Raw genomic sequence first — 23,072 nt, 5'->3', positions numbered from 1 at the left:
ACCGGTGTCTTTAAGTATGACGCTGATGAGGTCAGTATTCTATTGCAGCACAGCTTCAAAAACTTTTCAGCTTTATTTAATTGCCATAAAATAAAAGAAAATGTTTCAGAAACAATGGCAAGCTTTCCAGCAGTTGATCAAGAAATACTAATAAAGAAGAAATCCATTCACAATTCAAATAGCAAGAGTTATGCCTAAGTACATTATGGTTCTAAATTAGTGCCTTATAAATGAAACATTCACAGTATTATTGAAAATTAAAACAGCTTAAATTTTGCATCGTCTTGTCTGATTTTAAGCTTACTAGTTTCAAATAGTTACTACTATTATGTTTCAATAGCAATGTGATGCACATTTTGAAGCAAGTGAAAATTATATTCAAGAATACACTTTAGAATTACTAGACATATACAGTATTTATAAGCAAACATGCGATTCAGATTTAGTATCCATAAACAAAGCTGCAGCTTCTGCCAATGGCCCAAGTATCACTTCTGCTGAAATTTACTTAGCAAAATAAAACAAAATTAGGACACCAATGGTTTTTGTCAGTGGTCAAAAGTTAACTTGGCAATGTATGGCTTCAGTTAATTAAGTTAACAATTAAGTTGTTTTTTGCAATTCTGTAGTCATCAGAAAATACCAAGGAGTCTGTGCTGTCCTTTACCACTTTTCACTAGCTGCTCAATCACTCCATCCACTTTGTGCCACTTCGTATGTTCTCCATTCCCCAATTCACATTTTCTTTCCAGCTATGTACCCCCAGTTAAAGAGTATTTATTTATTTTATTGCATTCTTGGAATGCACTTTATATTCTCTGTTTGAACACTAACCACTGTTGCTGCTTTTGACACGTAAGTCTCATGCTTATTTACTCCCTCACCCTGGTCTATCCTTGGTAGTGCCAAGGCTACGGGCACACACAGCATCGCAGGGGGTTTGATATAAGATTACAGCTCAGGCCTGAAGCTGTAGTGAAAGTCTCATAGGCAATGCCAAAGAAAAATAGAGCTATGCCACTTTGTCTTGCAAGTTTCTCAAAGACTAATGAAGGTCACTAAATTAGTTCTGTTAATTACACTATTTGGAAACTTATTTCTTGTGCGTATGGTTCTCTGTATATAATGAATTGTCATATTTATCTTTAACCATTGTCAGCCTTGCTTTTAAAAAATTGCTTTTAAAAGTAACAGAATCTATCTTGCTAATTACCATCATAAGTTTCAGTACTACAACAATTCCATCTCTTACCTTCTATATACCTAAGGTAAATTAAACACTGTTTGTCTTTTCTTACTATGAGACCCTTTAGTCTTAGAATCAATTTATTAGCTAGACAATGAAGGTGCAAGTGTACTAACCTGCATGGACAGAAAGTATTCATTTTTATAAAAAGGCTTTCTACCGAGCATGCTGGGAATATGTCTCTAGATTAACAAATGAAAGTATTAATAACACTTGAGATTTTTTCATAATAATAGCTTACCACACAAATAAAATTCAGACATTTCTGAAATAATTCTACTTTACATTAGTATTGATGAGCTAAAAGTGGCATCACAAGCATCATCCTTGTTTAAAGAATATGCTGTTAGGAAATAGAGAAATATAAACTATTACATCTATACAATCTTCTTAAAGGACAATTTATTTTAATTTATGTTTAACAGATTTTCACTGCTTCAATGAAAAGAGGAAACATGATGTCATAGTATGCTATAATTGCAGACTTAAATGAATGACTTCAGTATTACTGTGTAGATTGCAGGAGTCCTAGCTGCCTGGGTGAGAGAAGACCTTTTTTTAGGCCGGCTTAAAAGGGTTTGATTACTTATGTGTTTTGTCAATAACAGGACTATATGTGTGTAGGAAGTTAATAGTCTAGGTACTGTAGAAAACCCAGGTTGTATTCTTTAATGTGCAATAATTTCCTTGATGTCATGAGTGTGCTTTACAGTGATGAAACCTTGAGATGAGCTTATTAAATAGCTACATAGCCTCTGTGCAGCTCATTTGATACAATACCCCAAATCTAATTAATACACAATATCTTTGAACAGTTAGAGAATCTAAGAGTAATAGGAAAAATCATGTCATAAAAGACTGCATCATTTGCAGAACTGTTCTCTCAACCTCCAATGATAATTTAAGAAATATTTACAAATATATGGTATGGATGCCTGGACTGATAAATCTCTAGAGCAGGGGTCTCCAACTGCAGTCCTGTGGCCTCATTTATAAACGGTGTGTATGCACAAAAATGTGTACGCCCATTTCCACGCTCACATCTCGATGTATAAAAACTAAACTTGGTTTAAAGCCACACACATTTTCACGGCAGCTCAATCCCTGGTATACGCAAGTTCTCCGCTCACTTTTTCAAACTGGTGGCACCCAGCGTCAAAGCAGTGCTATTGTTCCAGTGTGGTTTCCCTTTATTTTTTAGATCCACATCCCCTACGCGGCTTTATCAAATACACTCAAATTAGCCGCATATCGTTTATTAGTTTAAGGCATCTGATTGTAATTAACCTGTAACAATATAATGGTCCACAGAATGTCCAAACAATTCCAAACACCATAGCTGCTTTAGCATTGTTACTCTCACTGCACCACTCAGAGGATTTATCCTACTTTATCTGAGTGTGGAAAGAGAATTATCAGTATACAGCATCAAGCACATGCTGCCTCAGCCATGCGCACAGTCTATTTGAACCCTACCATACAGCAAATGCTTCAGAGTTTTTCCTGTAGGGACCTCGCTGTTCAGAAACAGTTTTATCCCAAGAACTATAAATGCACTCAGTCAGTCCATCAAGTGCTCCTGGTAGAACTGTTTGTACTTATAAGTACAATCACCTCACTGTAAACTTGCAATACAGTTATAAAATTGCACAACCTGAGCCACTTTATAAAGTGCTTATTTACATATGATGACGACTGACTTCTAAGTCGATTTAAATTTTCAAGCGCTATCTTCTTGGAGCTTTTGAAATCATTTTCAACATAAAATGCAGCAAAATATGTTTAACTATACTGCTCAAAAGAATTAAAGGAACACTTTTTAATCAGAGTATAGCATAAAGTCAATGAAACTTATGGGATATTAATCTGGTCAGTTAAGTAGCAGAGGGGGTTGTTAATCAGTTTCAGCTGCTGTGGTGTTAATGAAATTAACAACAGATGCACTAGAGGGGCAACAATGAGATGACCCCGAAAACAGGAATGGTTTAACAGGTGGAGGCCACTGACATTTTTCCCTCTTCATTTTTTCTGGCTGTTTCTTCACTAGTTTTGCATTTGGCTACAGTCAGTGTCACTACTGGTAGCATGAGGCGATACCTGGACCCTACAGAGGTTGCACAGGTAGTCCAACTTCTCCAGGATGGCACATCAATACGTGTCATTGCCAGAAGGTTTGCTGTGTCTCCCTGCACAGTCTAAAGGGCATGGAGGAGATTCTAGGAGACAAGCAGTTACTCTAGGAGAGCTGGAGAGGGCCATAGAAGGTCCATAACCCATCAGCAGGACCAGTATCTGCTCCTTTGGGCAAGGAGGAACAGGATGAGCACTGCCAGAGCCCTACAAAATGACTTCCAGCAGGCCACTGGTGTGAATGTCTCTGACCAAACAACCAGAAAGACTTCATGAGGGTGACCCAAGGGCCCCATGTCCTCTAATGGGCCCTGAGCTCACTGCCCAGCAGCATGCAGATTGATTGGCATTCGCCATAGAATACCAGAATTGACAGATGCACCACTGGTGCCCTGTGCTTTTTACAGATGAGAGCAGGTTCACCCTGAGCACGTGACAGAAGTGAAAGGGTCTGGAGAAGCCAAGGAGAACATTATGCTGCCTGTAACATCATTCAGCATGAGCAGTTTGGTGGTGGGTTAATGATTGTCTGGGGAGGCATATCCATGGAGGGTCACACAGACCGCTACAGGCTTGACAAAGGCACCTTGCCTGCCTTTAGGTATCAGGATGAAATCCTTCGACCCATTGTCAGACCCTATGCTGGTACAGTGGCTCCTGGTGCACGACAATTCCTGGCCTCATGTGGTGAGAGTATGCAGGCAGTTCCTGGAGGATGAAGGAATTGATACCATTGACTGGCCACCACACTTTCCTGACCTAAATCCAATAGAACACCTCTGGGACATTATGTTTTGGTCCATCCAATGCCACCAGGTTGCACCTCAGACTGTCCAGGAGCTCAGTGATGCCCTGGTCCAGATCTGGGAGGAGATCCCCCACAACACCATCTGTCATCTCATTAGAAGCATGCACCGATGTTGTCAGGCATGTATACAAGAACGCAGGGGCCATACAAAGTGCTACGTACAATTTTGAGTTGCTGCAATTAAATTTTGGCAAAATGGACTAGCCTGCCACATAATTTTTTCACTCTGATTTTTGAAGCATCTTTAAATTCCGGGCTCTGTAGGTTGATCATTTTCATTTCCATCAAACGATGTGGCATCCTTTCGTTCCTAACACATTACCCAGTCTATATCAGTATAGACATCCAGGAGGATTTCTTTTTCCCATTGAGATCTGATGTGTTTTCAAAGTGTTCCTTTAATTTTTTTGAGCAGTTTATATAACTGTATTGTTAAGAATCAAACATGTGAGGACACGGTGGACAGTGGTAGCGACAAGCTGGTGCCCAGTTCAGGGATTGTTCCTGCCTCACGCTCTATGCTTGCTGGGGCTGGCGTGACCATGGATGGATAGAAGGATAGAATAATTAAACATGTACTACAAGGATATTTCAATGTTCTTTACAAGTTTTGAAGAATCGGCATTCTCAGCTTACAGATGGCTATTACAGAGCTGATTGTGTGGTGATTAGTTACTTGGAGAAAGAAAAGGACAGGAATTTGGGGGTTAGTACGTTTGAAAGAGACAATACTGCTGCAATAAATTATTTCATCAAAGGTCGTGCACAGCGCAGCAAGCATCTTGCAGGAGGCTGGAACAATCTCTGGACTGGGTGCCAGTTCATCACTATCACTGCACCACTGTTTTCCCATGTTTAATACCGGCTTTAATTCCTGTCATCATGAAAATGATAGTAACTATACATCTTAGTATTTAAATTGTTCAGTGAGCTGTGATATCATGAATGTAATGTATTCTGTGTCCTGTTGGAGGAAGAGAAAGCCCATTTAAGAAGCACATAGTGATTCACATACATAGAGCACATAGAAGAACACGCACAAAACAAAACATTTAACATGCTACTTTAGTTATGATGGGATTTGAGAAAGTAGTAAATTAAATGATTTTAAGATGAAGTTTATGACATGCTACTTTAATGACAAAATAAACTACATGATTAAAGTGGAAATTACGAGATGTTGACATTTTGAGCTTTTTTTCCCACTGTGTCCCTATTTTTTTTTCTTTTCTCTGTACCCTAATAAGCTTCTATATGACATTCAGACAGTGGGCTACGACTTGCATTTTCACGCCGACTTTAATATCTGACAAATTCTTTTTTATTTCAGGCACTGTGCAACTTTGTGAAGTTAAGTTTTCGAGTTTCTCCTTCACTCTATGTCACTCGATCAACTTCCTTTTGTTGTTTATACCACTGTTTAAACCAACAAATATGTTTTTCCTTGCCTCGACTTGTTATTTGCTGAAATTCTTCTATTTTCCCGCCGTGCTTTGCCATTGTCTTTTCACAGAATGCTAAACTTAAGGGCTATTTATGTTGATTTGCATATTCAAAAAGGCATAATTCTGGGAGCAGACGGGATGGGACGGTAGGGATTTATGGAGCGGAAGAACGTGGATTTATGCATGTGGATTTTTTTGTGCGTACACACATTTACGCTTTTGCCTATATGCCATGTTTTAGTGTGAATTCTACGTATGGTGTTATGCATGAGGCCCCTGGAGAGCTACTGTGGCTGCAAGTTTTCATTCTAACTCTTTTTTTAATTAGTGACCAGTTTTTGCTGCTAATTAACTATTTCCCTTTATTTTAACTGACTTTTCCTGAGACTCTGACCGCTGAATTGAGTTTTTTTTTCCTGAAACAGCACCTAAACATAAATTTGATGTGAAGTGAGCCAACAGATGACCAGCAAAGTTGGGGCTTCAAACTCCAACCAACTTCAGTTCATTTAGTTTCTTAATTTAAAGAAAATTCTCTTTGCTAATTAAGCTGGTTATTTAATTCCATGGTGCTCATTCTGCCATGGCAGACATTTTCAAAACTGTTGATTTTCTTTTTTAAGAGCACTGCCAAAATGTTTTGGGGACCTGAGCAGATCAACATTACTGAGGCCTTCACCTTTCTTTATTTTTAGTTATTGTGTGATGGATGCATATTGTTGTTTATGTGTTGGTGTCTTAATATTATTTGGTTGCTAATTAAGGAAAAAATAAATAATTAAGGGGCCTGAGTCTTAAGTTATGCATCAACTAAAATTAAAGCAAAGAGTTAATTCTCAGCAAAATCTGCTAACTTCCTAACTAAGCAGGAATTTGAACTCCATACAGAAAACAATTAATAATAAATTACAAGAAAGAAGGTGAACTCATTCATATTATTTTAAGAAGAGTATAAATGGATGGATGGATGAAAAGCCATGGTAGGGCTAGAAAAACACAGATATATCATTAATGATAATTGTTTTAAAAATTGTATAAAGATTACTTATGATCTAAATCCTTTTTACCAATGACAAGTTTAGTGGGATACAAAAGAAGACTGTCAGGTACTCTGAGTTTATTGCATCATGTGTTTTAAGTATTTTTTAAATCACAAGATAATGTGATTTCAGTATGTTACTTACTTTGCTTTAATGTTTTAATTTGGGCTAGAAATTAAATTCATATGCATTTTTGTTTTTAATTCTATTGTCACCCCCTTATATAGTTCTAAACATGGCCTGTCATAATCTGCCTGCCTGCCTCCCCCATTTTCTAGTTTAAACAATCATCAACTAACCTATTCATATTGTTGTCCAATACTTTGATTCCCCTCTAGTTCAAATGTAACTCATTATGGCGGAACAGGTTTAATCTATTCCAGAAGGAGACATAATGCCCCATAACCTATACCCGATTATCCTGCACAAAGATTTGAGCCATGCACTAAGCCTTCCTTTTTCCTCAGTCTTACATAAACTGGCGCCTTGCACAGATATTGTTTTAGAGAAGACTACCTTGTCAGTTCTTCTTCTAACCTTGCCACCTAACTATTTTAATTTGGACTGCAGAATTGACAGCCTGCTCTTCTTTATGTAATTTGTTTCAAAGCATATAATGGCTACTTGATCTACCCCAATTCCAGCCAAGAACCTATTTACACTTCCAGGGAGGTTTTCTACCTGTGAGCTCAGAGGGCAAGACACTGTATAAAACTCTCTGTCTCTGGATTAAACCTGCATCTCAATCCACCTAATGATTGATAACAACCTCTCTCTTTCTGGGATCAGTTTTTGTGGTGGCCTGTTGGTTCTCCTCATGCCTGCCTACCATCTCAGAATTGTCACCATCCAGCTTCTCAAAATCCTGAAAACAATTTGACACTTTAAATTCAGGAATTGGTGCCCCCAGAAATTATACACCTTTGTCCAACTGTGAATCACTTATCTCTGCCTCACTGGTCTGGTCTGGAGTCTCCTCCTACACCGCCTTAGTGGTACACATCATCTCCATAAAGGACACCTGGGTGAAGTCCGCCAATTCTTTACTGTAGTTGTTGAGGTGCTGGATTAGCTGGCATCTACTCTAGACTGATTCATCCAAGCCACTTTCCAAAAAGTCCAAGATTGAACAGGATTTGCATAGTACTGGCCTCATTATTAAAAAATGGATTTGGATAACTTAACAGCACAACACCTTTTTACCAAATGTAATTATTTAACATAGATTGGCAAAAGTAAGAAATTAACATCAAATTAAATAATTACTGTGGCTATTTAACACCTGCTAGTTTTTGGAGAACCTCCCCCTTGACTGTTATTAAATTTTACTTTCCCTTGTAAGTTTTCCAAAATTTTCATCCCTTTTAATACTTCCTTACTTTTAGGCTCTCTGCCTCTGCCTACACCATTTGTAATCATTAATTTTAATGTCCTACTTGCATTAGATGCCCATTTACAAATCACACAGCCCCCCCTTTCCCTAAAGCTTGGCATGCCACCCAATGGGAAAGGTGCTATATAAACATAATGTATTATTATTATTATTATTATTATTATTATGTACCTAAAGGCTGCAGACAATGGCAAAGAGTTTCTATAAGATGCCGATTGTGTGAAGCCAGTGTATCTGAAAGCTACTGAGTGAAAGGAGCTGGTGCCCCTGTGTCCTGAGCTGATGTCTGCTTTGCAGTCTGAGATACCCCAACCATCTACGAACTGTAAGACTCTAGAGGTGAGTATCCCACATAGTTTTAGTTTATATCTATCAGACAGACTGTCTGCCCCAACTGGGTGATGGTCTTCGTGCTATGCAGTCACCCTTGCCAGGACTTGTTCTACTAGCTGCCCAGTCACTGCCAATAGGAGTTGGTGTTCTGCTGCTTGTTGCCCAGTGGTAGACACCAGGAGGTGGTCATCTCCATATCTTTTCACCATTCTACTTGGAAAAATGGTATGTTTTTTGGACTGGTGGGAGTAAGCTGGAGTGTATAGAAGCCAACCCTTGACAAAGGGACCATGTTACGTTTCATCCCGGGTTCCTCCCCTGGCTGGGGTTCAAATTCTTTATTTATGTCTTTTCTTGCTCATGTTTAATTAATTTGTTTGTGCAAATATTGTTATTTATGTTTATGTTTTCCATTATATTGTATTTTTATTTAATTTGTGTGTTATTTATGTGTGTTTATGCTTGTTCTAGTATGTTCCATGAATTTTATGGGTGGTTCCCCAAGTGGCTTTTATAAAGATTCTTTGTCAGCCGTTTATGTTTACAAGCTGAAGGTTGATGGATGCTGTGGGACTTTTTGCTACAGTGTTTGGGACTCTGTGCTGAGGAACTCCCTAGTTCATCACAGCTTAGTTTGTTTTTTGCTTGATCAGAAATTTTATATGTTGTGTGGGGGAATGAGCTGCTCCTGGTGGGCTTGTTCACCTGCTCCTTCCATTATGGCATCCAGGCTGAATATGAATCCTTCCTTTATCCTGGCCAGGATGTCTGTCTTTCTTTCCTGGCACCTACAAGATATTAGTGTTGTTTGACACATGTGCAACAGAACTCCAAAGCTTTGAGGATGAAAGCTAGAGTTAAGAGTAAACTTAGTATAAATATAATAATAATAATAGTACATACATACATACATACATGCATACATAAACACATAGAATTATGCTGCCTCATTAAGGTATACTTAGAAGACTAGTACTAGTTTGTTACCTAATACTGTTGTGATGCCAGTATGGAAAGTTCAAATCAGTTTTACAAGTAAAAAATATTGATTGAATGTACTGCTAGTCTGTCTTTTCTTCGTATACAATGTTAGCTAATGGTTTAGGTATTTTTATTCTAATTTTATCTGTCTACTTTAATTCTGTAAGTCTTATTTACATATCATAATAAACACAACTTACTTTTGATTTTAATACCTCTTTTAGGTTGTGGTTGTTCCGGGAAAAGACAGAGTACAATTCTGCAATCCAGCACAGATGAGCATCTGCTGCAGTGGAGCTGTTAAAATTAGATGGATGCCAGCTGATTTTCAAGGTGTCTGTGGGAGTTTAAAGTGGGTGAATGTCATCTGCATCCTTTAAAATGAGTTTAGAATGGAGATTGCCTTCCCTTAGGTTTCACAAATATTTGAATTCCACTGTTTACCAGACTTCTCATTTTTTAAATTGATTTAAATACCATGTTTATCTTGTTGTTGTATGCTGATTTAATAACAGGCACATGTGAAAATATCGGTGTCAGTGGTGAATCATTACTAAATGGAATGTTTTTATTATTATTGTTATTTACATTTTATTTATTGTTTGATTTATAGTGCTATAAGTTCTTTTCTATTGTGTAGTTGTTCTGTTTCACTTATTTGTCTTTCCTTTAATGATTTCACAATTGAGTGACAAATTATTCTGTAGAGCTGCCCATGGATTACTGTTACTTACATTACTTGCGTCATTGCTTGAAATATGCAGTTATGCATATTGGCTTGTATGGGCGCAGATCATTTTGGTATTGATCAGTGAAATGCAAGGATTTCTGTCCTTCAGTAAAAGAACTGTATACACCTTGAGGAAGGTGATTTAAGCAAGCAACCATGAATAAAGATTCTTAAAATATTGCCACAGAGTTTCAGTTGCAGAATGTTAGATTTAAAGCCCTCTTTTGTTATCTTCATTTTATGGAGTTTCTGTTTCCTTAATCGTTCTCTTTACGAATTACTGTTGCAAGCATCCAAAAAATCTATCACAGCAGCAATCTACACAGCATATGAAATAGCTTTAGATAGCATACCAGTCAGTCTCATGGCATTCACATTAAACCACAATAATTTATTTAGGTCTCTGTCTGATTGAAGACATGCTTTGAACTATAGGAGGAAATTGGAATGATCAGAAGGAAGACACTGGATCACAGAGATAATGTAAATTCCACAAAGATGTCCCATCTGAGAACTGACCCTAAAATCTGTAATTTTTGAGGTTGCTGTATATCTGCTGCACAGGTGTACTTAGTTTTGTTTTAGCAATGTGTGTTATTACATTTAACAGTGTATTTCCCACACAATCTTTTAAACTCTGAAACATGTTAACATTCCACTGTTTAACTTCTGTGGCACAGCTTTACTCTCTTTACGTTCTTGTAGGAAATCCCTTGCTTCTGGTGCTGGTCTTGTGTCAAGAATGGGTTCAGCAAAGAAAATACATGAAACTTGTAGTGCCTCTGGGAAGTATATTCCCTCGTGTGCATGTTGATATTAATTCACAATGCATATATCTAGAGTCAGAAAAGGAAACAAGTTGAACAGAGGATAGAGGGAAAGAAAAGAAAGAAGTCAAATAATGTCTGCAGAGAATCTACTATCATCAAGAAGCACAGGAGTGATACACATTTGATTAGGCTTTTTGTCAGTAGTAATTTTTTTCAAACATTAAGAATTGTAGATGAACTGAACTCCTTGGTTCTTATATAATTAATAGTGGGGTAGCTGGTGCTGCCAGGAGTGGACGCACAGTAACCAAATACATTTCTCAAAATGGCCCAAAACCAAATTTTCAATGACTAAACCTACTGAGTGGAACTACATTGCATGCTTGTGCTAGGTCACATAAATGCCTGCTAGGAGCATGTCCCTAATAAAGCACTGTCATTAAATAAATGTCCCTAAAGGGAAAAATTTTGGAAGAAAACATACGCTATGATCTTGTACAAATTTGGTAGAGATTAGTACAACAGTATGGATTTTCAAAAATTGACACACTGCTTTACAAATGAGAAGATAGTGTCTCATGCTGCTTCATGGAGAGCAATGGAGGTGCAGAAGAATAGTTGGTGTTGTGCAGAGGAGAAAGCTCCTTTTGTCAGTGCACAGGGTACAGCCTACAGACAGCTGAGAGATATGTATGAGAAATAAAATACCAGAGCATTGGCACCGAAAAGGAAGAGTGATTTAGAACAAAGGGAAGAATAATGTTCTGAAAAGACAATGATTAGGAGAGAAGTAAAATGGCAGGCAAGAATGAATAGATCAAAGGCAGACTTCTTTTACTATTTTTTTAGAAGTCCTGTAAAAAAATCTTGCACTGTTTCAGTGATGTGCTGAAGTGTCACTCAGGTGCAAATGCAGGTGGTTTGTCATGTGGTGGGTGCAGCAACACGCTATCAGCGCTTGCTCCCACAATGGAGTGAGAGGTCCAGGACAGTGTGTAGTTTTCTAGTAAATAAAAATGGAGTGTTCAGGTATAGCAGATCGCACATCGCATGTATGAGCAGCTCTGGGGTGCTGATGGTGGAATTAGCTGGCCTGGCGCAGCAGGCCAATTTCCTCGTGAGAGCACTGGGGTCCATAATCATGGTTCCTGTGACTGAAAGAGGTATAAAGAAAAGGCTGAGCAGGAAACAGTGATATTTTTATAATGAAAATGAGAACTAGAACTAAAAATATTGTTTTTCGTTTTACAAGAACGTGAACTGAAATTAAGGCAAACAAAGAAACTAAAACTAAATAAAAACAAAAATTAGTGATATGTGAACAAACTAAAACGAAAATGAAAATTGAGAAAAAAACAGCAATAGCATTTTCATTCAATCTGGTTCAGTCGTGCAGAGGGGTTGTTTGTGGGAGCCCTGAGCGTTCAGTTACATTGCACTGTTCACTATGCGGTGATCTTGTGACTTGAGCTTACTAGAGTCACGTGACACAACTTCCGTAAAGAACCACTGTTTGTTTGTTGAGCGTATTTGGCTCGTCCAGTTGAAGCAGTAAGCAAGTGTGGTTGACGATGGCGAGTTTTGCACAGATGTTTGCAGGTAGAAATCGAGAAAGTAATGTGTGGAAATACTTTAATTACAGTGCAGATTATAATAAAATGTAGCATGCAAGAAGAAGAAAAGAGTCTCGGAGTTTCAGTGCAGGGCCAGCTGGATCAGTGTAAGTCCATACAGGGACATGCAATCTCACCTGTCATCATGAAAAAATTTAAAAAAACTAATAATGATAACGTAAAATAAATTTGTCCAGTGGTCTGTGCTATAAATTTGTTTTCTGTGTAATTCCAATAATTTTGATAATTTTTATAGTCAAAATCGCACTGCGCATTTCCTGATCAAATACTGTATAGGGGAGAAACATGAGGTGTGGCAGCAATGAGACAAGCTGAGCCTAACCTCACATCAGACTGCCCTATCCGTCACACACTGGGTTGATTCATAGAACTGGCGCATGCTTGTTGCTGTCTCTCTGTTCGTTGCCAATATAATTTTTGCACAAGCGTTTTATTATACACCCTGACTTTCCAAAGTCTGGTTAATATCTTTAATGAATGTGTTTGACATATTTAGTCTTGCTGATCGGACTTAAGACCGCAGTGAAAAGGCACAAGTTGAGCAGACAGTACCGTGCCGCCCTGAAGGGGGCGCATGTGAGCCCAACAGATGCTTGTTGCTGCTGTTCTTCTATGCAGAGGCTCTGAGTGGCAATAAGTTAACGATATCAGAAAGTCAAGTGCACTGCAGCCATCTGTTTATTTTTATTTTTTGTTCCAACTGACTGCCAAAATGGAAGATTAACACTTTTAAAACTAAAGGAAAATAAAGAGGACTTTTACAAGAAAGCGACAGAGATTTTTGTCGAGAAGGATTGGTGCATGGACTTCATTAATAAATAAAGGTAAGAAAGATTTTCAATTTTATAAAAAATGGGATCAGACTAAGATAAAAATCCAATATTTAAAAACTAAATTTTGACCTTAAATAAAATATTCTTTTGTTTTTCTTATTTTGTTGAAAAGTCTCTAATAAAATTGATTAAAGCATCAGAATGAAAAGCTTTTAAAAACGACTAAATACTTATATTAAGGTCAAAATTTAAATCTTTTTTTCGTACACCACTCTGTACTTTCATTTGTATTGAATGAGTATGAATTGTGAAATTGCAACAGCAAATTTAGAATACATGGAGAGTGCAGAGCAAATGCGCTCTCTCCTCTCTCTCTCTCGCCACTATAAATGTAACATTATTTCTTACCTTGCCTATGTGTGTGTAAAGAATGCTGATGAGATATAAAACAAAACCAATAGTCAAGGTGCCTGCTGGCTGCCAATTGAATAGTGAATAAGCTACTCTTTTGGGTTCATATATTTGTAAATCTGACTCTGTAGGCGTCAGTGCCTCACCAGCCACGAACCTCATCATACGTCACTGCTTCAGTAATGGCAGCAGAAATCGTCAACATACAGTCTGCCGGCGCCGGTGGCCGAGGACCTTATCTGTGTATCTGAATTAAAGGTTCTCGTCAAATGAATATTTTAACTGTGTGGCTATCTGTGCAATGGACATCGTTGCATGAACAAATCTTTCAAAATACATGCTTGTTTAAAGCTTAACAGCAACATGCTTGTAAAGACTGGTTTCTTGGGTTGAAACATTTGATCTTGCTGACTACACTCATTTGGCCACTTCATCTTTTTGATCATTAATAGTCAAGCTGTATTTAATGGCATTATGAACTGTGAGTGTATTTTGTTGACTGAAATATAACTTGCATTGAAATATGTGTAGGCCACTATTTGTGGTCTTGCAACAGAAAAAGAAATTGTACTAATATTATGTAAAAAAGCCAGAACTAAATAAAATAAAAACTAAAATTTTAAACACAGAACTAAATAAAAATAAAAATTGGTGACTCCACTGAAAACTAGAATGAAATAAAAATAAAAATTGATTTTATAAAATAAAATAAAAACTAAAACTACAATTAATATCAGAACTAAAATATCACTGGCCAGGAAACAGAGATGGGAAAAGCAGAAAGAAAACAAAATCGAGAGAAACAGAAACAGACAGACATTAAAGTGAAAGGAATGAGAAAGAAATGAAAGAGATGGCAAAATCAGGACTAAGTTAGCACTGTTGTGGAGTGGTAGCAGGTGGTTGGAAATGTGGCCCAGTACTCAAAGGGCAGAGGTTACTTCTAGTGAGCGTAATAGGAGCAGGGACAACCTACTGCTTCCAAGTGGGTCTCCTGCTTAAGGGCAAGGTTCAGCAGCGGGAGATGGGGAGCAAGGCTTGCAGTGGGGTTCACTGCTGAATGCTTGGGGTGGTGGCAGAAACGTAAGCCTGTTTTAAAGGTTGACTGCTCCTGCTGGTGGGTGTCTCCTTTAGCTGCGGTGACCCCTAAAGGGTAAACAGAGGAGGCTTCAGTTTTAGAGTGGAAGCACTGTGCCTCATGGTTGTTTAATGGATGGATTATGCAGTGTTTTTAAACTTGTTTAATGGATGGACTATTTTGTTGTTTATTTATTGATTTTAACCTCCACTGGAAGAACACTCATTTTAATAGGATTATTATTTTTTTCTTTATTTATAATGGATGGACAACCAGGACTGCACTTTGGGTTATGTTCTTCAGTTTGTAAATAAAACCACCAAGTACACTTCACCATCTCTTGCTTGTTCTGTGTCCTTATTGCCTGGCTCATCTCAGACATGACTATTGATGGTCTTGGGTTCAAAGGGAGTAAGGCGTCAGCAGCCAACCTGGGCTGTCACACCCACCCAGACAATAGGCACTGAAAGGCAGTCTTTATGTCATGTATTTAGAAATAAATGCCAGTTGGCACTTGCAAACTCACCCAGAATAGTGGCTCCTGCAGGTTTATTCAGCCATGTCATCACATTTTATTTATAAAGTGCACCGCAGTCCCTAGTGATAACTAAAACAGATGAGTTGCATATTTGTGTATACATTTTTTTTAAATTATGCTTAATTTTGCTTTGCAAAAATTGCAAAATGCAAAATTCACTAAAAAGGTTTTTTTTTGGGAATAGTTTGGCAAAACCTTGCCCATACCTGATCCACAAGTTCCTCAGAAAAATAAAGTGTTGGTGATCTTTTCGAAATGTGACATGGCTCATTAAAAGTTGACTGTTTGCCAATTTCTGTTTTAAGGGAGTGCTAGGTATGCACGGGCAAACTGGGACGCAAATAGCATTTCATGGCCCAGTGTTGGATTCTGATATAATAAAAATATGGGGTGCAAAACTGAGCTTGGGCGGCACGGTGGCGCAGTGGTAGCGCTGCTGCCTTGCAGTTAGGAGACCTGGGTTCGCTTCCCGGGTCCTCCCTGCGTGGAGTTTGCATGTTCTCCCAGTGTCTGCGTGGGTTTCCTCTGGGCGCTCCGGTTTCCTCCCACAATCCAAAGACATGCAGGTTAGGTGGATTGGCGATTCTAAATTGGGCTTGGTGTTTGTGTGTGTCCTGCAGTGGGTTGGCACCCTGCCCAGAATTGGTTCCTGCCTTGTGCCCTGTGTTGGCTGGGATTGGCTCCAGCAGACCCCTGTGACCCTGTATTCGGATTCAGCAGGTTAGAAAATGGATGGATGGATGGATGGATGGAAACTGAGCTTTACCAGAGTTGCCTTGCTAATAAAGCTGTGCACACATGAGAGAAAAAGAAAATCATATGCTTTTCCATGAGGAGAAAAAAGGTGGCAGAATAAATAAAAATATAGGTGGACGTTAAACATTTTTCTTCCTGATGTGAAATTTGATGATCGTGAAAACACTCTTGTTTTGCAATATTTTACTCGGCTCATACTGTATTTAGAAATCAGTATTAAATCTAATTATATGAGTTTTATATGAAGAAAAATTGCTTGAGTTATGAGGATTTTTTTTCTGATATTTGTGATGACTTTCAGAATGCTGTTTCAAAATAAATATATTTTAGCTGCTGTAGCCACAGGGAAATGTTCCTTTAAATTCTAAAAAACAATATTTAAGCTTTTTTCTCAAATTGCCATTTTAATACTATGCATCATTTTACCAGAGTAATTATTTAATTTTGGTGTAGTACCGATAAACAGTAGAATATAGCATTTTATAAAATAGGAAAGATATTTACTTATACTGTAGTAGATGAAAGTTAGCAAAAATAATAACACAACATAAAGGGTATTTGTGACCAGCAAAGACAAAACCCATTAGCGTACTATCACACTGTTCATTTGAAAGAGCTACTTTGTGTTTTAGCAACTATTTCTCTTGGGATCTCCCTTACTATAAAGTCTAGGCTTTAAACTACATATCATTTCCTGAACCGTGAGAGTGTCCAGTGGCTGTGCACGCTTACTATTACTTTGTTTTTGCAGAATAATATACTGGTTTCAGAAACTGCATCTCAGGGGGCTTTTCTGGTGAAAAATTTAATTTAATAAATGCATAAATAAATAAATACATGTCACTGTATCCTGGCAGTGGTCTCTTTCATCTGTCTCCTGGGATTTTTCTTTATCTACAATTTTGATTTTAGCTGCATTTTTTTTTTTTTTTTGGTTCTTCATGAAACATTCTCCCTGGTACTTTAGATCCCACTCGTGATATATTATTTAAGGGACTTTGTCTTTCTAACTCAAGGGAATTCCATGTTTGCCATATGCTCCCCTATAATATCCAGTATAAGGCAACATTGATGCAAGGCCATATCTGTCTTAGAACAGAGAAATCATCTTGCAACTGTGGTTCTACAGATGTTAAACAGACTGTTTTGTTCCCTAAAGATAACTTGTCTTTACAGTTTAAACTTTTATGATTCTCTTTTTAGTAATATACTAAAAATACATTTTTGCTCACAGTGTTGGTCAGACTACTGGGATTATAAATGCTACGCACATGTCTACAGCAGAATAAGAATTAGGATCAATATTTGTTCCGATACAGTAGAAGGCAAATTGAAAAACTGTTTTATGATTTTTTTTTGTCTCATATGATGTCTGTGGCCTGCATAAGATTTTAGGACAGATTGCAAAATGAGAGTTGTTTCCTATTTTTAGACATGTTGCATGATTGTTAGCAGTGCTGCTTCATGGATTCAGTATTCTGAATTTGAATCTCATATCTGGATATTGTCTGTGTTGACTTTGCATGTTCTTTTCGTGTGCTAATGAGGTTTCCTCCAGGGTTTCTTCCCACTTGCCCAACTATGTACATGTTAGATTCATTTTCTCTGCCATTTAGGCCCCACGGGGGGGTATGTAGGTGAAGTGCCCTGTTATGTTTCCTGTCTTGTGCCCAGTGCGGCCCGAGATGGGCTCAAGTATCGTATGAGCCTAAATTGAATGAAGAGGATTTAAAAAGTATGTATGTATCACCGTTTTAATCATATGCTATATTATAAATTATAAATTGAGAAAAGCACATTTCTTTAACGGCAGTTAACAATGACAGGTTGCCAGAGGACTGCAAAGAGCCTGGACTTGGTAAGCGTTATGTGTTCCTGCTGTCTTAACCCAGCTCCGGGAACTGCTAAAAATGGTGGCTAGCAAATTCACTGCATTTCTGTTCATAGTAACTTTATCATTTGTGCCTTTCAGTGCAATGACTGACAAACTGAAAAAATGTAAAAAGGAAGACATTTTTTTTCTAAAATCTAAAAATCATACATAATGTGTGTATTACTGAAAGAAGAAACAAGCTAAACTTAAAGGTTTAGCAAATAATGTGTTTTGTCTAAATATGCAGTTTAAAAGTTACTTATTAATTTGTATCATTAGGCACTCACTATGACATTGCCAACAATAACATGCTCTGTACACCACGTTCCATATTGTTTATAGTCACAGCAAGCTAAAATACAGACTAAATTTGCTTTTACTTTTACATTTCAGTTCAAGTATTTCTTTAATTGAGGAAGATACATGTTAAAATAATGAAAATATAGTGTATGTTATATTCAGCACTATCATAACAAACATCACTGGGGTTGGCAGTAAAATATATTATATCATTATAATATATTAATAGACTAAAAGATTCAATAAATTCTGTATCAAAAAGACAAGGGCAGTAACACAAAGAGGAAGGTCATATGCTGATATCTTCACGAATTTTCCTGGCATTTTCATGGTGATCTTTTCCTCCACTTAGATTTTCAATACAAGAAAATATGGGAGGTCATCAGTCTTTCTCTATATTATATTGTGTTTTCTGTCTTTCTAATAGTAGCAGTAGTAGTAGTAGTGGTGGTGGTGGTACCATCACATGTACAGAGTACAGTAGTGTGAAATTCTTATTTGAATGGTTTACAAACATGCAACAATTGACCACTCTACTGTGCCACAACAGACAAGAACGCATCAAAGTATATAACCTCACTCCATCCAATACTGCATGATAACCACAAATGCTGAATTGTTTTGTGAAATGGGTAGGAAAAGGAAACGCCATGGCATTGTGACAGTCCATTTTTAACACCCCGAAAACCTTATTATGCAAGAATCAAGTTACTTCCTCTGAACAATGGGCAAAATAATAAATAAAAAAATATTATTTTTGGAAAAGATGTGAAAAATAATAAAGTTATTATCTTAAAATTAGTCGTGCGGCACAGTGGTAGCACTGCTGCCTTGCAGTAAGGAGACCCTGGTTCACATTACGGGTCCTCCTTGTATGGAGTTTGCATGGTCTCCCCGTGTCTGCGTGGGTTTCCTCTGGGTGCTCCAGTTTCCTCCCACAGTCCAAGGACATGCAGGTTAGGTGAATCGATGACACTAAATTGGCCCTAGTGCATGTGTGTTCACTCAGTAACGGCCTGACGCACAGTCTGGGGTCTATTCCTGCATTGCACCCTGTGTTAGATGGGATAGGCTCTAGCACACCCTGTGATCCTGGTCTGGATTAAATAGGTTAGAAAATAAAATGACATGACACAAAATAGACGTTTAAACAATAAAAATGTATAGGTTCTTTACTGCTTCTATTTGACCCAAAAATATATGTTTACTTGAGATTTGTGATATTGAAATTGAATGCGAAATGAAACTTTCGCTCATCTTGTTTCAAAACTCTATCATGCGAACTAAAAGATTCTTGTCCTATTTAACTAAATTACACATGATGTAAACTTTAGAGTCATTTAACACTAGAATTACATGAGCCTACGAAAAAACTTGTAGGTCGGTCCCACCTTAAATCGCTACTTAAATCCGTCCGTACCTCTCCCAGCGTCTTTTGTCCTGTTAATGTGCAGATTAAGAACAGCTATTCTATCCTCCACCATTGCAGAACATGCACGGACTTCTCCCAGCTCATGCCTTGATTGATTATCTGAGAATGAAGTGGAGTTTTACAGTGGAAATAATAGATCGTTATTTGGAACACACGCATTTCATGTGTGTTCCGTTTCTATTTTTTTCTTGTTAAAATAGAAACTTTTTCATATTTTAGAAATAAATGTTACAAAATGTAGGCATAAACTATAGAATATATGAAGCCTGATTTCCAAAGATCAAATAAACACTTTCACAAAAGGTTCAGAAACACTACAGCAGCACTAAGATTTGCTGTTGTAGCATGTCTATTGTGCCTCAGAGACTTGAGTTCAATTCCCCATTGGGGAAGAACTGTTATTATTTTTTTCTTTTTAACCTCAAACGGACATAAAATTTATAAATTGGTATGCACTGTTAATGAGATTGTTATATTTTATTAATAATAAAATTACTGTTATTACTATATAGATAGACGGAGTTCATAGTATAATAGACAGAGAAAGCACTGCTAAATGAAAAATATGCGGGCAGGGGGTTAGAGCGTGATCGTCACTGAGAAAATAAAACTCAAAAAAGGAGGATGCAACATCGACAAGCTTCTGTTCCAAGACAGCCGCTTCCCCAGGAAAGTAAACTGTGTCAGTGTCAAGTGCCCTTTCAATGTAATAAAAACCACAGCATATAGAAAAGTGCGCGCATTGCAACAGGTACACACGTCTTAATGTAGGAAAGACGGTTCTTGTACGCTTGAACTCCGCCCCCCGCCTGTCTGCCTGTTTGCGTGCCTCTTCTGATCTGACTCAAAGTAACAGCACGAGCGTTACTTAGAGTCAGATCGGAGGAGAGGGGGAGGGGTTAAGCTCGTGAGCTTATTCAGTGCGGCAGGAACAACGCACATGTTGATCGACTTTCAGTACATGTGCCTTCCCTGTTTATTTAGTGACTTCTCTGCCTGTTTGTCTGTCTCTCTATTATGGATCTTAAAAATAACAGTTATAAGGACACTTGTTCATGTTAGTTGCAGTCTCAGTATGCTTGTTAAAAATTATTTTAAAAGGAGCATCCCACATGAAAATATAACAGTCTCATTAATGGACAGTGCATACAGATTTATAAATTTTATGTCTGTTTGAGGTTAAAAAAAAAACTCTTTCTTCTCAGCTGGGAATCGAACTCAGGTCTCTGAGGCACGGCAGGAAGGCTGTGACAGCATATCTTACCGCTACTCATTGGAGATGTATCATTCTTGAACTTTTTGTGAAAGTGTTTATTTGATCTTTGGAAATCAGGCTTCATATATTCTATAGTTTATGCCTACATTTTGTAACATTTATTACTAAAATATGAAAAAGTTTCTGTTTTAACAATGTGTTTATACAGATTACTGTTGAAACGGAACACAATAGACGTGCTACAACAGCAAATCTTAGTGCTGCGCCACAGGTGCTACTGTATTGTTTCTGAACCTTTTGTGAAAATGTTTATTTGATCTTTGGAAATCAGGCTTCATATATTCTATAGTTTATGCATACATTTTGTAACATTTATTTCTAAAATAGGAAAAAGTTTCTATTTTAACAAGAAAAAATAGAAGCGGAACACACATGAAATGCGTGTGTTCCAAATAACGATCTATTATTTCCACTCTAAAACTCCACTTCACTCCCAGATAATCAATCAAGGCATGAGCTGGGGGAAGTCTGTGCATGTTCTGCGACAGTGGGGGATGGAATAGCCGGCTGCTTGCTGGTCTTAATCTGCACATTAACAGGACAAAAGACGCTGGTGGAGAGGTGAGGACGGATTTAAGTAGCGATTTAAGGTGGGACGGAGTTTTTTCGTAGGCTCTGGTAATTCTAGTGTTAATGGACATTATACCTGTGATTGACAGCATAACAACATTCCAGAAATTTGCAAAATTTTATACAATGACAATTTAAACACATTATGATATGTGAAAAATCAGGAAAGTTAACACCATTATCAGTTGCTAACAGGTAGCTTTGACAAGCATATGCACTGTGTAAAGAAAGAAGTTGAGACAACACACTCATAAAGGTTTGGAGTATGTAAGGTCCAAAGTAGCCTCTCCTGGCTGATACGTTAAAAAAGAATCGTACAGAGGACAACATTGCAGTGAGTGAGAGGATTTTTTATAGTGAAGCTTGCAGGAAATTGAATACAGAGGGAATGCTGGAAAGATGGTCGAGCAGAAATGACGTGTAACGTTGAGGCCGGAAGTGCAGTCATCAGGTGAGGTCGGAAGTAAAGGCTTTGTTATTGTGTGTGTGGAATTGTCTGCCAGTTATCCCACGTCGTTGAGCCCATTAGCTGCTCACCAAGCTCACGTGTTTGACAACTGTTTTGATGGTCAAAAGCTTGCCATTTGGAAAAGCTGACCAAACTGTAGTTCTGAGATGTTTTAAACTTTTTTAAAATGAAAACATTTCTTACCATTTTTAACAATGGTATGTAAAGTACAATATTCATATGCATACAACTTTTACAGTTTACACATAACTCTCATTTCTTGTACTAATTTGTACTAAATTTTTGGTACTATCATAATTTTTAAAAAAATACTGCTACATAAAAATGCCAGTCTGAACAAACTTCCATATGAGGCAATTGCCCAGTCGCCTCACTCCTCTTGCTGGCCCTGATAGCGAGCACTAGGACATCACACTAGATTTTCAGGATGGGGTGTTCAAGCTGTCATAAAGAAATTTAAAGAACCTGGGCAAGTTGAAAACAGAAAAAACAGTTGAAGACCCCAAAAAATGCCTGCATCTGAGGAAGAGGACTTGGAGATTAGTTTCTTGAGGAGGAGAAGAAGTATCCACTGGTACAGCGTATTGCTGCACCCACCACACAACGAAACACCTCAGGATCCCAAATTAGGACCTGAGTGCAGCTGAACAATGGGTGACACCACAGCACCAAACTAGTTCAAATGGAGTAGAATACTGTTAGTGTTTTTTTTTTTTACAGTGCCAGTCCTGCCACCAACCTGCAGGTATTCCCTACAAGTTGGAGGAGCAGCTTACAGGGCTGAATGCAACAACAACAACAACATTTATTTATATAGCACATTTTCATGCAAATAATGTAGCTCAAAGTGCTTTACATGGTGAAGAAAAGAGAAATAAAAGACAAAGTAAGAATTAGAATAACACAACACTAATTAACATAGAATAAGAGTAAGGTCCGATGACCAGGGAGGACAGAAAAAACAAAAAAAACTCCAGACGGCTAGAAAGAAAAAATAAAATCTGCAAGGGTTCCAGGCCATGGGACCGCCCAGCCCCCTCTGGGCATTCTACCAAACATAAATGAAACAGTCCTCTTTGTATTTAG

This window comes from Polypterus senegalus, chromosome 8 (assembly GCF_016835505.1).
Source record: "Polypterus senegalus isolate Bchr_013 chromosome 8, ASM1683550v1, whole genome shotgun sequence".
NCBI classification, from domain to species: domain Eukaryota; kingdom Metazoa; phylum Chordata; class Cladistia; order Polypteriformes; family Polypteridae; genus Polypterus; species Polypterus senegalus.
The sequence above is the reverse complement of the archived record's forward strand: the minus strand, read 5'-3'. Positions refer to the sequence as shown.